We start from the raw sequence: 15,193 nt of genomic DNA, 5'->3' as shown, positions 1-15,193 counted from the left end.
TAGAAGCTTTACCTCAGGGCACAATGAAGTGCATGACCATAAATGCATCTACAATACTCTTCATAGTGCATGGGTCAAGGTTACTGCTGATTATATGCACACTAGAAGAGTTCAGCTTGAGCTTGCAAAGCTGGCAATTTAGAAAAATCCAAATTTTTATCTGTAAACAGAGCACATTTGATCTGGAAGTCATTGAGTGACCATGAATGTGGAACCCCAGAATGCCATTTTTACAGAGGCACTTTTAAGAGTGGAACTGCACTTTATTATCTGTTAAGCATTGATGGTGTGATAGATATTGCACAAGGTGTAAAGTCCTGCCCCAAAGAATTTACAATCCACAGTCCCAATTCAGGAAAAAACTTGAGCACATGGTTAATTCCATCCCAGGAAAGCACTTAAGCATACGATTAATCTGAAGTCAATAGCATTGAAGTACATGCTTAAAGTTAAGCATATGTTTAAGCGTTCTCCAAAATAGGGAATTTTTGTTGAATAGGGGCCTAAAAGTTATGACAGATAAAGCCAGGTTAAATGAGAAACAGAGGAGGTGTTAATGTAGGACATTATTTTCTCTCTCCTCTAAACTGGGGCTAGTGGAGGTATTTGACTAGGTTGTGTGTTAGTGTTTGTATGGGTCAGCATTTGTGGGACATAAAAGATGTGAGTCTCTAGGAGGGACTGAAACTTTAAATTGGCTCAGAATATTGATTCTACAGTTTGTCCATTAAACACTAACCTGCATGAAAACTTCACCTTTTATTTAATTAATCTGATCCCCCGTTGATTCAAGCCTTATTGTCATGTTTGAAGGCGGCTACTCCTATTACCTCCATCCATTCAGGTGCAGAAGGCCACATCACACCAGTTTTAACATCCAGTCAGAGTAGAAGGTAAGTACTACTCTGTGTATGTTAGTAACGAATCATGTAAGAATGGTGTGTCTGACATAGGTCTTTTCCACTAATAAAGGCGTCATACCCTGGGGCTGTAGGGCTGCTTGATGTGGCACTGCTGCACTGAATGCTACTGTTCAGGATAACATCACCCTTCCTTCTAGACACATTGTCAGCTCAAGTACAGTTAAAAGTCTGAGTCCCTGTGAGTATCTTTGCATTTTTTTACCATACACAATACCTTGTTAAAGGTCCCTTATGCATATGCGAATGTATGAGAATTAGAACAAGCAGCATTGTAGATTTACAACATTAAAGGAAGAAAAAATCTGACACGCTATGTGGTGGTCATTACGTTGGACAATCCAAGGTGAACCATTCCTCAAATTAACGCAAAAAAATTAATCGCCATTAAGAAAAATTATTGTGATTAATCGCAGTTTTAATCGCACTCCCACACATTTTAAATCTATGCACAGCAACTGCTTTGACATTCATGTGTCCCACTCCCTTGGCAGTGGCAAAATAGGTTACTTATAGCCTACCAGGTTTAATTAGCAAAAGTTGACAGAGCTTGTCTTGAGGTAACGCAGACATTGCAATTCCTTCCAGAACTGAGTTAACTACTTTACCATCAATCCTGTCTCAAAAGAAAAATGGAAAACAAGAGTCTGGTTAACACTTGTTAACTAGAATCTGAACGGAATATTGAGAGATGAGTCTAGCAATCTGCCTGGAGGAGGCATAGCGGGACATTAGCAACTTAAAAGTTACCCTATAGGTGCTGTACTGACTGAAGCTGCATTGCTCATAAAGAAAAAAAGTCTATCTGTCTGTATTTATTTTTTAATTCTTCAGTTTTTAAAAGCAATAAGAAACCGGGCACTGAGCATTTCTGGAGATTGATGACTAGCTGGGGTTTGAGATATCAACTCCTCTTAGCTAGATATTAATCTCTAGGAAATGCCCTGTGCCTGAATCATTATGACTTAATTAATAGTTATTCCTCAAGAACATTTACTTTAAAGCTGCCTCCTACTGAATACTGCCCATTACAATAAGCTATTTTTATAAACAAGGGGTAAAAAAAGGGTTCAAAACCTCCAAATTTATCATCTCAAAAAAGAAACAATTGTCTAGACTATCTATGAATAATATACAGTATATCCTTGACAGGTAGTACAGTGGCAAGTTACTTGACACCTAATCTATTATAGTGTCTATATTAAACTGAAAATAGGATTGTTACAATTTGAGGAATCTATGTACAATTTATGAATGCTGGCTCTTCTTATGAAACTGCTGTGTCATTCAGTGCCTCACTATATATGGAGTCAGCCACATACTGTCAAGGCTGTATCACATATTCCCCAGACCAGAGATAATGGACGATCGTTAAACCTTGATGTCTCCCATTCAAGTGCGAGCACCTCAGGACAATGAGATTGCTGAAGCCTAGGGAAAACAGTCTGACCAAGTCTGTGTGTAGGGCTGGCGTTTAGAGCAATGTAATTTCCCCAGGAGAACAAAGAAATCATGTGTTAACACTGAGGGCAAGTCTATGCTACAAGCGCCGCTGAAGCTATGGCACTGTAGCACCATAGTGTAAATCAGGGGTGGCCAACCTGGGGCTCCAGAGCCACATGCGGCTCTTCAGACGTTAATATGCGGCTCCTTGTACAGGCACCGACTCCGGGGCTGAAGCTACAGGTGCCAACTTTCCAGTGTACCGGGGGGTGCTCACTGCTCAACCCCTGGCTCTGCCACAGGCCCTGCCCCCACTCCACCCCTTCCTGCCCCCTCCTCTGAGCCTGCCGTGCCCTCGCTTCTCCCCCCAGAGCCTCCTGCACGCCACGAAACAGCTGATCAGGAGGTACAGGGAGAGAGGGGGAGGCGCTGATCAGCGGGGCTGCCAGTGGGTGGGAGGCGCTGGAAGCAGGGGATGGGGGGCTGCTGACGTATTACTGTGGCTGTTTGGCAATGTACATTGGCACATTCTGGCTCCTTCTCAGGTTCAGGTTAGCCACCCTTAGTGTTGATGCTTCCTACATTGACAGAAGGGGTTCTTCTGTCAATGTAGGTAACCTACCTCCATGAGTGACAGTAGCTAGGTCAACAGCCAGGTCTACACTGGGAGTTAATTTGGCTTAACTATGGTGCTCAGGGGTGTGAATTTTTCACACCATTTAATGCCATAGCTAGGTCAATCTAGATTAATAATTCACATACATTATCAGTTTTACTCTTGTAGTAACAGTATTATACTTCACCCAGACAATAACCAAAAAAATAAGATTAGCCAGGAATACAAATAATAACAATAATAATGTTAATAGAGAAGTGTAAATAACAGGCAAGATTCTCTCCTGTCCCAGGAGTTCCATTCAGCCCAGGAGAGATGAGGGCATAAGGGAACCAGTTCCAACTCTCTGATTCTTGGGCCAACCCTGGCCGAGACACAGCTTCGAGCTGCTACTGGGCAACTCTAAGTCATGCCAGTGACATCAAGTCCTTAGTGGAGCAGGCATCAGTGGAAGAATGCTGCCTTCCAAGTTCAAATTGTCAACCAGTTCTCCCTATTTGTCACATCAAATCTAGAACAGCCTCTCCTCAAGTTGCTTCTTACACCTTCTAAGAGAATAAAACAGTAAAGCACATGGCTCACACCTTGGGATGTGAGAGGGTAAATTTGGGAGAGGGTAAATTTAAGAGACAGGGGAATCTGAAACATCAGCCGTGAGCAAGGGGCAAGGCAACTTGACAACAGGCTCCAGCTTTTATGAGAGCGTGCTAGGCAAAGGGTCTGAGCCTTGAGAATGTACCTAGGACACTCCTCTCTTAGAAGACGATGGCAGGGGCTGGACTCTGTTCAGACTCCAGCGGCTTAAAACACCCAGGGATCCAGAAGTTTTAATTTCCTTCACAGCAGTTAAGTGGGTGGACAGCAGGGGGCACATGACTGGATCTGTGACAGATACCATACTATACAGTAAATCAAGAAAATATGAGAGCTGTTGAACCACAATTCAGAAATGGGCTGCCCTCAAGAGCGTTTATACACGACTCTTCACTTGCTTAAAAATACCTGTAACAATGACAGCATAGGTCTTGTGACTCCATTTTATAAAAACTATGTCAGGTGGATAATTTTACAATGGCTGAATTTGACACATTGATCATTTTAGATATTGCTTTCCAGATGAACATCCTAGTTTTGTTAATTTTCTGATGCTTCAAAAATCAGTTTCCCAATCAGCCTTAATTCAGCTATTTCCTAACTTTTGAGCACTAGATTTTGCGGTCTTAACATTCTCCTAACATAGTTATTTTGAATGTAACATATATAAAGGGTGGCGTTCAGACTACCTTAATTTTTTCCTCACTGATCCATGAATAAGGAGACTGGGATTATGCTGCACTCTTGCATGCCTTATAACTCTGGGAAAATGCCCTTGTTCTACAAAACTACAGAAAAATATATTTACTCCCACATAATCTTCCCTGAATTTCTGTTCTATGCATAATCCCAAAAGGAGTACAATAGCAGAAGGGTGAAGAGAAACAAAGGGGGGTGGGGAAGTAGGTGGCTGATAACGCAGGTATTAACCAGGTCAACCTATACACATTGCACTGAAGGAATCTGCTGTTTGCTGACTCTACACATAAAGATTTTTGCCTCTGCTATATTAAATATTTTATCAGTTCTTTGTTGGCTCTTTCAAGCAAACATGGATGACTCGCTTAGCGGGGGCTATGGAGACCTAGTAAATATTAAATTATATCTCAGAACCCTCTAGGGTCCCATCCAGTGGTGATGAGAAAGCAGGAGTACCTATTGGGAACCTTGAGGAGAAAGAATTGGAGGCACCTTAGTTAAAGCAGCAAAGCCCTTGCAGGGCTTTCTTAACTGTGCCTCTCAAACCCAGATTGCCAGCAGAGCTGAGAACCCCTCAGTTGCAAGGAGCCTCAGTCTCTCCTTATATGAAATAATATTTGCAGACCGATTATCAGAGGGTCTGAAGAGTCAGTATTGCCATCTCCTACTAGCAGGTAATTGTCAGCACAAGCACCCAAATGCCCTGGCTGCGGCACTAGGAATGTTCACCAATTGCTTTCACAGATATTTTCTTAATACAATTTACAGTGACTAATTCCAGTCAGTTTTCCATCAAACATTGGTGATTTTGTTGTGGAATTTATGGGCCCCTAAACCTGTATGGCCACAAGGCCCCAGATTTCTGCACACTGGCTCCTACATCTTTTACCCAAGCACTTGAGGAACTAGAAGCCATGTGATCACAGTCTGGAGATAAACAGACTTTGCTGCTCATCTTTTTCTTTCGTTCCTTTTCTTTCCTCGTTTTCCTACCTGACATCTGGTGAGCTCTGCCTTCCTGTCACACCTGCCTCCTGCAGACACCAGAGCTGACTGTTCTGAGGCAGCATCTCCTGCCTGTGCAGGATAAAGAAGACACTCAGAACTTTCTGGAAGGTTGGATTTTCTCTCTTCTTTTTCCTTTCTCTCTCTTCTGTCTGTTTGCTCCTTCACTCGCCCTTGCCTGAGTGCTCTCTCCCTTCGTTTTCCTTCTCCTCTTCCTTGTCTATGTTTTCCAGCATTTTCTCAAACATATCTGCCTCTCCCATCTCACACTGGTCAGTGCTGGTCTGGGGCTGCTCACTGGACTCAGCACAAAGCACTGAAAAGGAGTCAAGCTCTCTTCCTTTGACACATTCCCTAAGATCCCTGTCCTGTCTCTCTTTCCTCCTCTCCCCATTGTTCCCCACAACACACACATCTCTTCCTACCCCCCATATATGTATTCATTCCTACCCCACATAATAACTGTAACATGGTGGCTTTCCCATGGGCAGGAGAGCCTGGCGCTAAGCCAAGCCAGCCCTGATTAAAGATGAGTCTCATCTGAGGAAGATCACATGCTGTAATATAAAAGGCAGCAGGAAGCTACAGGTGCAACTGTGAGAGAGAAAAAGGAAGCAGAGATAGAGGGGTCAGCTTTTCTTAGAAAAGGCTGCAGACTAACAACTTCAGGTAGAGCAGACTGACTAAGAGCCAGCTGTAGATGTGGCTAAAGAACCAGAGCTAAGTATGAAGTGCTGAATTATGATTTTGGGCTATGTTGAGGATTCTTTGGCTTATTTTGTGATTAATGACTCTGAAGTCTGTATGAACTTTATTTGAAATTAAACCAGCCCCAGAAAGGGGCACTGTGAACCACAACACAGACTGACCGGAGTCTTTAGAAGCCTGTGAAAGAGAGCTAATAAGGGCAGGCTGCCTGTAAAACCACACCATAGGCCAGTAGGGGGCACTCAAGAAGCAGCCACAGCAGTACAGCAACCTTCAAAATTTAGGATGCCTTACATTTGAGCCCTGACTGGTATCCCTTCCCATCAACTCAAACTGCACCAATTACACAGTACATATGGGCCACTGCCCTTCTCCAATATCCACATGTCGGAGTGAGGAGTAGAGCACTGATTCCAAGGAGCACTGTGGTGGTAGGCTTGGTAGTATGAGAACAGCACAAAGAGCATCCCATGACTGAGGGAGAACCCAAAGCTCTTGGTTTTAGCTTCCATACATGCTCTGTTACCAATTCCATGATTACAGATTAATTCCCCTCAGCAGATTAATGTTACACTCTTTCTTCCTTTTCACTGCTTGTCTCTAGCCAGTCCATTTTTAAGTTATTTACCTATCTTAGGTAGTATAGTGTGTATTTAACAAGAACAGCCCATGGTACCTTTTATCATCTTGTCACAAAGCTGTAACAGGAAACAGCAAAGCAAGAGTCTATTAGATCCAGGAGCTTCTTGTTGCAGACTGAAATGTATTCAATTATTTTCCTTTCCTACTGCAAGAACCTACTAATGAGACTTGTGCACACACAGTGAGGGGGAAACACACACACACACAGGTATATTTGTAAAGGCAAGTTAACAAATACCAATATTATTTCAAGTCTGACATTCCTCCTATACAGTGGGATACTTTTTCCATTTGTGCATCCACATGATTAACTTTCATCTCCCTTGCCAAGTGTCAACACACCAGTGAAATCATGTTAGTTGAGCATCTATACACTTGCAATCAAAAATATTCTTACATTTTTAATCTCTCAACTTCATTCAATACATAGAAAAGTTTTCAGATCAAGTAATAAATAATATAGAATTGTGACAGATATATAAATTTAGATCATTTATCTAAATAATTACTACGTTAGCGTGCCATTGAACACCTGTGCAACTCTGAGGTTTATGATAGCATCAAAAATCTGAGTTAGTAATGAACAGTAATAAGTATTTCTATTTATATAGCACTTTTTATCCAAAAGAAACCAAAACACTTTCATGCTTCATATATAGAGAGAGTCATTTTCCCCCCTACAAAGAAGCAGCCTCTTCTGAGATAGTAATCTGTAATTATTGAAAGAAAACCACAGAAAGTAGGTAGCTAGAGACTCCCACCGGTAGGGACAGAAGAAACAGCCAAAACTATGACCTTTGGACTTCAGACATTGAGAACTGTCTACAGTTCTGACTAAACTTTCTCTGCCTTGTGCTGATTGGCTGTTTGCCACAACCCCATAGCTCTCCTCCCCCTCTCCTTCAGGCTCTTCACCTCAAATTCACTCCATCCCTGTCCCCTCACCCCTTCTTCTCCTTTACTTTTCTTTCCATTTTGCTTATTCCCTCCTAAACTCACCCCGCACACACAAACATTTGCTGCTTTCACATTGTTCAAGCTGCTTGTGTGTTCTACCATTCCCCTTCACCCTGGGTCTGTCTTGTCGTCTTAGATTGTAAGCTCTTTGGGGCAGGAACAGTCTGCTATTCTGTTTGCACAGTGTCTAGGACAACTGGGCCTCATTTTTGGTTGGCCCTTAGGCACTATTATAAAACTGGATGAATATTTGGTAACTGCACCAATATTTCTACACAGTAGTTCAGGAAAAAAAGCATTTTATTCAACTGGAACCACACAGAAAACCAAGAAGACAGTATATTTACTGGGTTTGGAATTTAGCCAGGACACCCACATTAACACTTTTACTCTTAGAAAAGGAGCTGTGGGATCTTTTATTACTATGGGTTGTCAGGAGCTTAGTTTTGTCACATTTGAGAGACAGCACTACTGTTTATGCATTTCCCCTTGGACAATGCAAGGCTATTTCTTCAGTACTCACTCAGAGAGAAGAAAGCTACATATTCAGTCACCACTTCCTGCAGTACCTGAGCTTCTGAAGGCGAGAAGTAGGGCGAGAGAGACAGAGGAGACATATTCCCTTTTATTTCCTCTTTTTACCTTTCGCTGAAGCTTTCTGTTGACACGTTTTTCTGTGTTCTGTTTTTTTAGTACTAAAACTTCTGTCATGGGCCAAAAGACCTGTTCCCTGCACTGAGCTGCATCAGTCCAGGATCATGTGCAACAGTGGGACTGACAGCCAATTTGACAAAAGGTAAGCATGTATTTGAATAACATGGGTAGAAATGAGCAAAAAAGAGTGGATTTGGCTTCAGAGATTTCTTACTTAAAACTGAAAGTGTTTTAAAATGAAAACTTTAAAGAGAAATTAAAAGTGAGAAAGTGTGCCAAATTCTACAACTGTGGAGAACTACTTGCTTCCCTCATCACAACTCACTTTTTCATTTACATCAAGTCTTCAGAAACCTTCTAATACTGATACTAAACTGGGAGGAGTGGTAGATATGCTGGAGGGCAGGGATAGGATACAGAGGGACCTAGACAAATTGGAGGATTGGGCCAAAAGAAATCTGATGAGGTTCAATAAGGATAAGTGCAGGGTCCTGCACTTAGGACGGAAGAACCCAATGCACAGCTACAGACTAGGGACCAAATGGCTAGGCAGCAGTTCTGCGGAAAAGGACCTAGGGGTGACAGTGGACGAGAAGCTGGATATGAGTCAGCAGTGTGCCCTTGTTGCCTAGAAGGCCAATGGCATTTTGGGATGTATAAGTAGGGGCATAGCGAGCAGATCAAGGGACGTGATCGTCCCCCTCTATTCAACATTGGTGAGGCCTCATCTGGAGTACTGTGTCCAGTTGTTGCGGTTCAATGACAAGACAGAACACAGCTTTTAGCAAGCAAGCGGCTGGTCTGCTAACAGGCTTCTGCCTGTCAGCTTTCAACCTTCCCCTTTATTCTTTCTCTCCCCCCGCGCATTACATTCTCCAACAGATAAAAGGAATACACTGGCTTTGTTTAACATTCTTATTTATCAGTTTCTATCTACCGCATTCCTTGCTCTCGGGCCTTGAGCCCAGTCCTGGGAGGCTTCCCAAGGTTCATGTCATCTGGGCGAGATTCCAAGGTTGATGCCCTTGAAAGGAGCTGTGTGTGCACAGGTCCAGCACAACACTCCAGGTGTGCCCTGAATGTTGCCAAGCGCATAAACATTGTATGAATCCTACACACACTACAAGAAGGATGTGGATAAATTGGAGAGAGTCCAGAGAAGGGCAACAAAAATGATTAGGGGTCTGGAACACATGACTTATGAGAAGAGGCTGAGGGAACTGGGATTGTTTAGTCTGCATAAGAGAAGAATGAGGGGGGATTTGATAGCTGCTTTCAACTACCTGAGAGGTGGTTCCAGAGAGAATGGTTCTAGACTATTCTCAGTGGTAGAAGAGGACAGGACAAGGAGTAATGGTCTCAAGTTGCAGTGGGGGAGGTTTAGGTTGGATATTAGAAAAAACTTTTTCACTAGGAGGGTGGTGAAACACTGGAATGCGTTACCTAAGGAGGTGGTAGAATCTCCTTCCTTAGAAGTTTTTAAGGTCAGGCTTGACAAAGCCCTGGCTGGGATGATTTAATTGGGGATTGGTCCTGCTTTGAGCGGGGGGTTGGACTAGATGACCTCCTGAGGTCCCTTCCAACCCTGATATTCTATGATTCTATGATTCTATGCTGGAGAAACCTGAAGATTGTTCATGACAAACTTAGCAAAAGTTCAGCAGGGAGAAGATCATTTTCCCTCCTCTTTACAAAGGCATGTTTCCTTATTTTTTTGCTATGGCCCTGATTCAAGAAAGCACTGAAGCACATGCGTAAGTCCCACTCAAGTCACCATCTCACTGCACTCTGACTTCCGTGGGATGTAAGCATGTGCTCAAGTGCTCTCTTAAATAGGAAATCCTTCCTGAATTGGGGTTTATATGTATGTGACTGTTTATACCTCTTGATAGTCACCAGTAGCAAGTCACTCCAACAACAGCTGGAGGGAAAATGCTACAGGTAACAGGGGCCTATTATGTCTAAGCCCACAGAGCTAAGTATAGTATGTGTTAACAGAAAGGAAGGGTTTTAATACAAACTTTATATGAAGTGTTCTCTCTGTGTCCCACTTATCAAGTTTTCACTTTGAAACTTTAGCTTTCTAATCTCTAGGTTAAATGCATTGGAGACAGCACAGCATTTCTGCCTTGGTTGTCATTGTGAATGGAGCCTGGCAGCAGCAAGAAATATTGAAATCCCTGATGTATTTCTGTTGTTTCTTCAAGAGGGACTATCCCTTCCAGTAATGAAAAGTCTTCCAAAAACAGTGCCAGGGATGAAACTTCACTCATCATATTGCCCAAATTTGGCAGTTCTGACAGTTTTATTCCAGTGTATTATTAAAGTTTAGGACTATATTTACATAATTAAACATTGATCTGCTTTTTCTCTCTGCATCTGTCACTCATTTCTGTGGAATACATTAATTCAATCTCTTCTGCATAAGTGAGATTTAGGATATATCAGGTGGTGTCACTCAACTGTACAAATTGTCCACTTGTGGAAACGTACATGAAATGTTTTAATCATAAAGTCAATACATTGTTGGGATAAACATCAGAGTTAACAGAAGGAAAATGTCTGTGTAAACAGCTATGCTTTGGTACGTCCGTTCCCATATTATTCAGTTATATGTATTCAACATTTTGAACAAAGCACAGAGTGGCTGTAGATCTGATATAAAAAATGCATACATCCCAAAGTAATTGTGACATTTATATTAATAAAGTATATTTTAAAAGCACCTACACAGAACAGTAGACACTTTCACTATATGCAATCAAATCATAATAGCACAAAATAGCCTCTGGTTCCTCCTCCTTCCCTCAAACGCCCAATCCAGCCACTAATAGCAGCCTCAGTTTTCAAATACCAGTACTGAAGCCTGGGAAAAGAGGTGGGCTTTGATGTATATTACATACAAATATCTGTAAAGGCTTCTTAGTTAAAGAAGACTGTGTAATTCTGTGATAAGTCTTTGGCCTTGAGCCTAGTTTTTTGAGTCCATGTAAGATTCTAGAGAACAATATTAACACAATATAATTTGCCTTTGAAGAGAAGCACACCACTATTAAAAGCTTTTGGCAATTGTATTTGTATTACTCACAGTCTGATCCAGAAATTGACTCAAAATGAATATCAGGTGCACAGCTCTAGAACAGGCAGATACTATAAATGACCAAATTATTGATAGAGATGGAAGAACCTATTAAAATATATTTCAAATTCCATTGAACTTCATGGTCTTACATATATTCAGGGACAAAACTTTTGTATAGTTTTAAGTTTTCTACCATATAAGGTTTCCTTTTAATTGTACAAAGTGCTTGCAGAGGTTGACATCCTCACAAAACTCAAAAGCACTGATTCAGTCAGAATTTGCCTCTTTCATTGTCAGTTATTTGAGGTTTTCCAGTTAGTTCCAGAAGGGTGGGGTACCACCATTTTAGGGTTCCCAGACGTTATCACGAGGAAGGTTGTACCCTGAATAGGGTAGCAGCAAGAGTGGACCTGTGATGCTTTCCAGTGTGCCCATGGCCAGGAGCTGATCCACAGCAGGCACAGACTCCACCAGCCCCTGGTAAGCATTACCGTCCAGGTCTCCGCAGGCCTCACTCTCTCTCTCTACAGATTAACGATAGAGACATACCAACTGCTTCATCCTCTAGAGTGCTCTGTTTCACTGAACTCTTGGGGCTTGTCTTCACTACCGCACTAAATTGGCACCTCGATGCAGTGGCATCAATTTATCAGGGCTGGTGAAGACTCAAAAAGTCAATGGGAGAGCAGTCTCGCATCAACAACATAGTGGCGGAAGTTATGTCAGTAGGAGAGCATCTCCCACTGACACAGCACGGTGTAGAAACTGTGTTAAGTCGATGTAAGTTATGTCGCTCAGGGGAGTGGGGTTTTTTTACACCACTGAGCAAAATAACTTACATTGACTTAAGCAGTAATGTAGACAAGGCCTAAGGTCCTCTAAACCCTATGGAAAAGTACACACCAGCTTAGTATATTCAACTGAGGATCACCACTCTACTTAAGACACAGTACTTAGCTGTATTTATAGTGAATACAAGAATAAGTTTATCATCAAAGACAAGATTCAAATGATAGTAAGTAATATTATTGGAAATTTGGTTACCTATAAAACAAACACATTTTCTAGAGCCTAAACTTAATTCACAAAACCTTCCCCTGTCTCCTGCAGGATAGATTACCCCAACTCCTTTTCTCAGCATTTTCAACTAGGATGGTTGAGATCCCCTTTTCATAAGTTTAAGCCCGCTCTCAACTTGTCTTCATAGACTGAAGGATGCCAGAGCATTTCTGTGCACCCCCAACTATATCAGTCCTTCAATTTCTACCAGAAAAGAGGATCCCCCCTTCCCTGCTGTTTACCTCTTCCTATTAATTTCCTACTGAAGTCTTCGCAAGCTCTTCATTATGATTCAGTATGCTAATAGATTTCTATTGTATGACACACAATGGTCCACCACATAAATAAGTGTCTCCTACCTCCTATCTGGAGAAGTTTGTCTCACTGCGCACCTCTGAGGGACCTTCCTTTCACTATAAGACCTAGAGAACATAATTTTCATCATGTATACATAACTCCCCCCATATTTTGCATAATACATCTGTCAAGATTCCTCCCCCACTCTGAACTCTAGGGTACAGACGTGGGGACATGCATGAAAAACCTCCTAAGCTTATCTTTACCAGCTTAGGTCAAAACTTCCCCAAGGTACAAAATATTCCACCCTTTGTCCTTGGATTGGCCGCTACCACCACCAAACTAATACTGGTTACTGGGGAAGAGCTGTTTGGACGCGTCTTTCCCCCCAAAATACTTCCCAAAACCTTGCACCCCACTTCCTGGACAAGGTTTGGTAAAAAGCCTCACCAATTTGCCTAGGTGACTACAGACCCAGACCCTTGGATCTTAAGAACAATGAACAATCCTCCCAACACTTGCACCCCCCCCCTTCCTGGGAAATGTTGGATAAAAAGCCTCACCAATTTGCATAGGTGACCACAGACCCAAACCCTTGGATCTGAGAACAATGAAAAAGCATTCAGTTTCTTACAAGAAGACTTTTAATAAAAATAGAAGTAAATAGAAATAAAGAAATCCCCCCTGTAAAATCAGGATGGTAGATATCTTACAGGGTAATTAGATTCAAAAACATAGAGAACCCCTCTAGGCAAAACCTTAAGTTACAAAAAAGATACACAGACAGAAATAGTTATTCTATTCAGCACAATTCTTTTCTCAGCCATTTAAAGAAATCATAATCTAACATGTACCTAGCTAGATTACTTACTAAAAGTTCTAAGACTCCATTCCTGGTCTATCCCCGGCCAAGACAGAATATAGACAGACACACAGACCCTTTGTTTCTCTCCCTCCTCCCAGCTTTTGAAAGTATCTTGTCTCCTCATTGGTCATTTTGGTCAGGTGCCAGCGAGGTTACCTTTAGCTTCTTAACCCTTTACAGGTGAGAGGAGCTTTCCCCTGGCCAGAGGGATTTCAAAGGGGTTTACCCTTCCCTTTATATTTATGACAACATCTCTCAAGGATTATGATGACCAGTGTGACACAGTCTTTCATGAGCGGCATTTCTTTGATGAACCCAGAGGACATCTGTGCCCTCCGTCAGGTGGAATCAAGAGATCCTGGGGTCACAGGTCTTGAAGAGAGACCCTGAAGAAAATTAACATTTCCTCTCCTGTAAAATGAGATTGAGAGAAGAAAAGTATGTAAGCCCCAGTTCTGTCAAATATTTAAGCACTTGTACATGAGCTGCCTCATTGACTTCAGTGGGACTGCTTACATGCTTGAATGATTTTCTGGATCAGGGCCCTAGAGAGGAGAAAAAAGAGAGGGACCTAAGAGCATTGGAGTAAGCTTTAAGGTGGGCACAGCCTTAAACAAAAAGAAAGACCCTAACAGATGAAGAGGAAGAACTGGAGGGAGGGGAAGAAGGAAGAGAATGCCCTTTAAAAAAAATAAAAGCTTATCCCTCTGAGTGGCAAGACCACTAAGGCCAAGACATCACAATGGGAGACACCGAGGTATTTGCACAGGCAAGGAGCAGAGATTTTAGTTCATTTATTTACAAAATTCATTTCTTTGGGTTTTAAAAAAAAAGTGTTTCTGAAAAAAATCAGAAGATAAGCACAGTTGTCAGAGAGCAATCCTTACAGGGCCTGAGACGCAGAGAGCAATCCTTACAGGGCCTGAGATTGAGTCACTGTGTTAAGTATCAGAGGATAGCCATGTTAGCCTGTATTCACACAAACAACGAGGAGTCCGTGGCACCTTAAAGACTAACAGATTTATTTGGGCATAAGCTTTCGTGGGTAAAAAATCCACTTCTTCTGATGCACGAAGAAGAGGGTTGCAGCTGAAGAAGTGGGTTTTTTACCCACAAAAGCTTATGCCCAAACAAATCTGCTAGTTTTTAAGGTGCCACTGGCCTCCTTGGTGTTTTTGTAGTCACTGTGTTGATCATCATGGAATTACTGTAGCTATTTGTCCTGTTTCAGTTGAACCTAATGTGAAAAAAATGGGTTAGCAGTTATTTTGTCCCCTGAAAAAGAAAAACAGGCAGCTGTCCAAGGAGGTAATGAGTGCCATTGTGGAAGTTCTACTGGCCATAGAGAGCTAGTAAAATTTGGGGATACGCTCATATGGACTTTACACCCAGCTAAATAGATCACAATTCATTACTAATCTTAATGAGGAATTGTCAATATTTCTTTGTGAAGAGTGGTGAGCTCAATGAAATTACTGACGGCGATTCAGGCACTGATTGCAGAAAGGATGAGAGACAGTGTGTACAGCCCTCACTAGCAGACTTACAAACTGTGTTCTCACAGGTAATGTTATAGTTGCTAACTTTTGATATTTCTGTTTCATGGACAAAAAAAGGCTTGTTTGTGGATGACTTTTCATGTTTCATTAAAG

This window comes from Lepidochelys olivacea, assembly GCF_965140295.1.
Source record: "Lepidochelys olivacea isolate rLepOli2 genome assembly, chromosome: 7".
NCBI lineage: Eukaryota > Metazoa > Chordata > Testudines > Cheloniidae > Lepidochelys > Lepidochelys olivacea.
The sequence above is the reverse complement of the archived record's forward strand: the minus strand, read 5'-3'. Positions refer to the sequence as shown.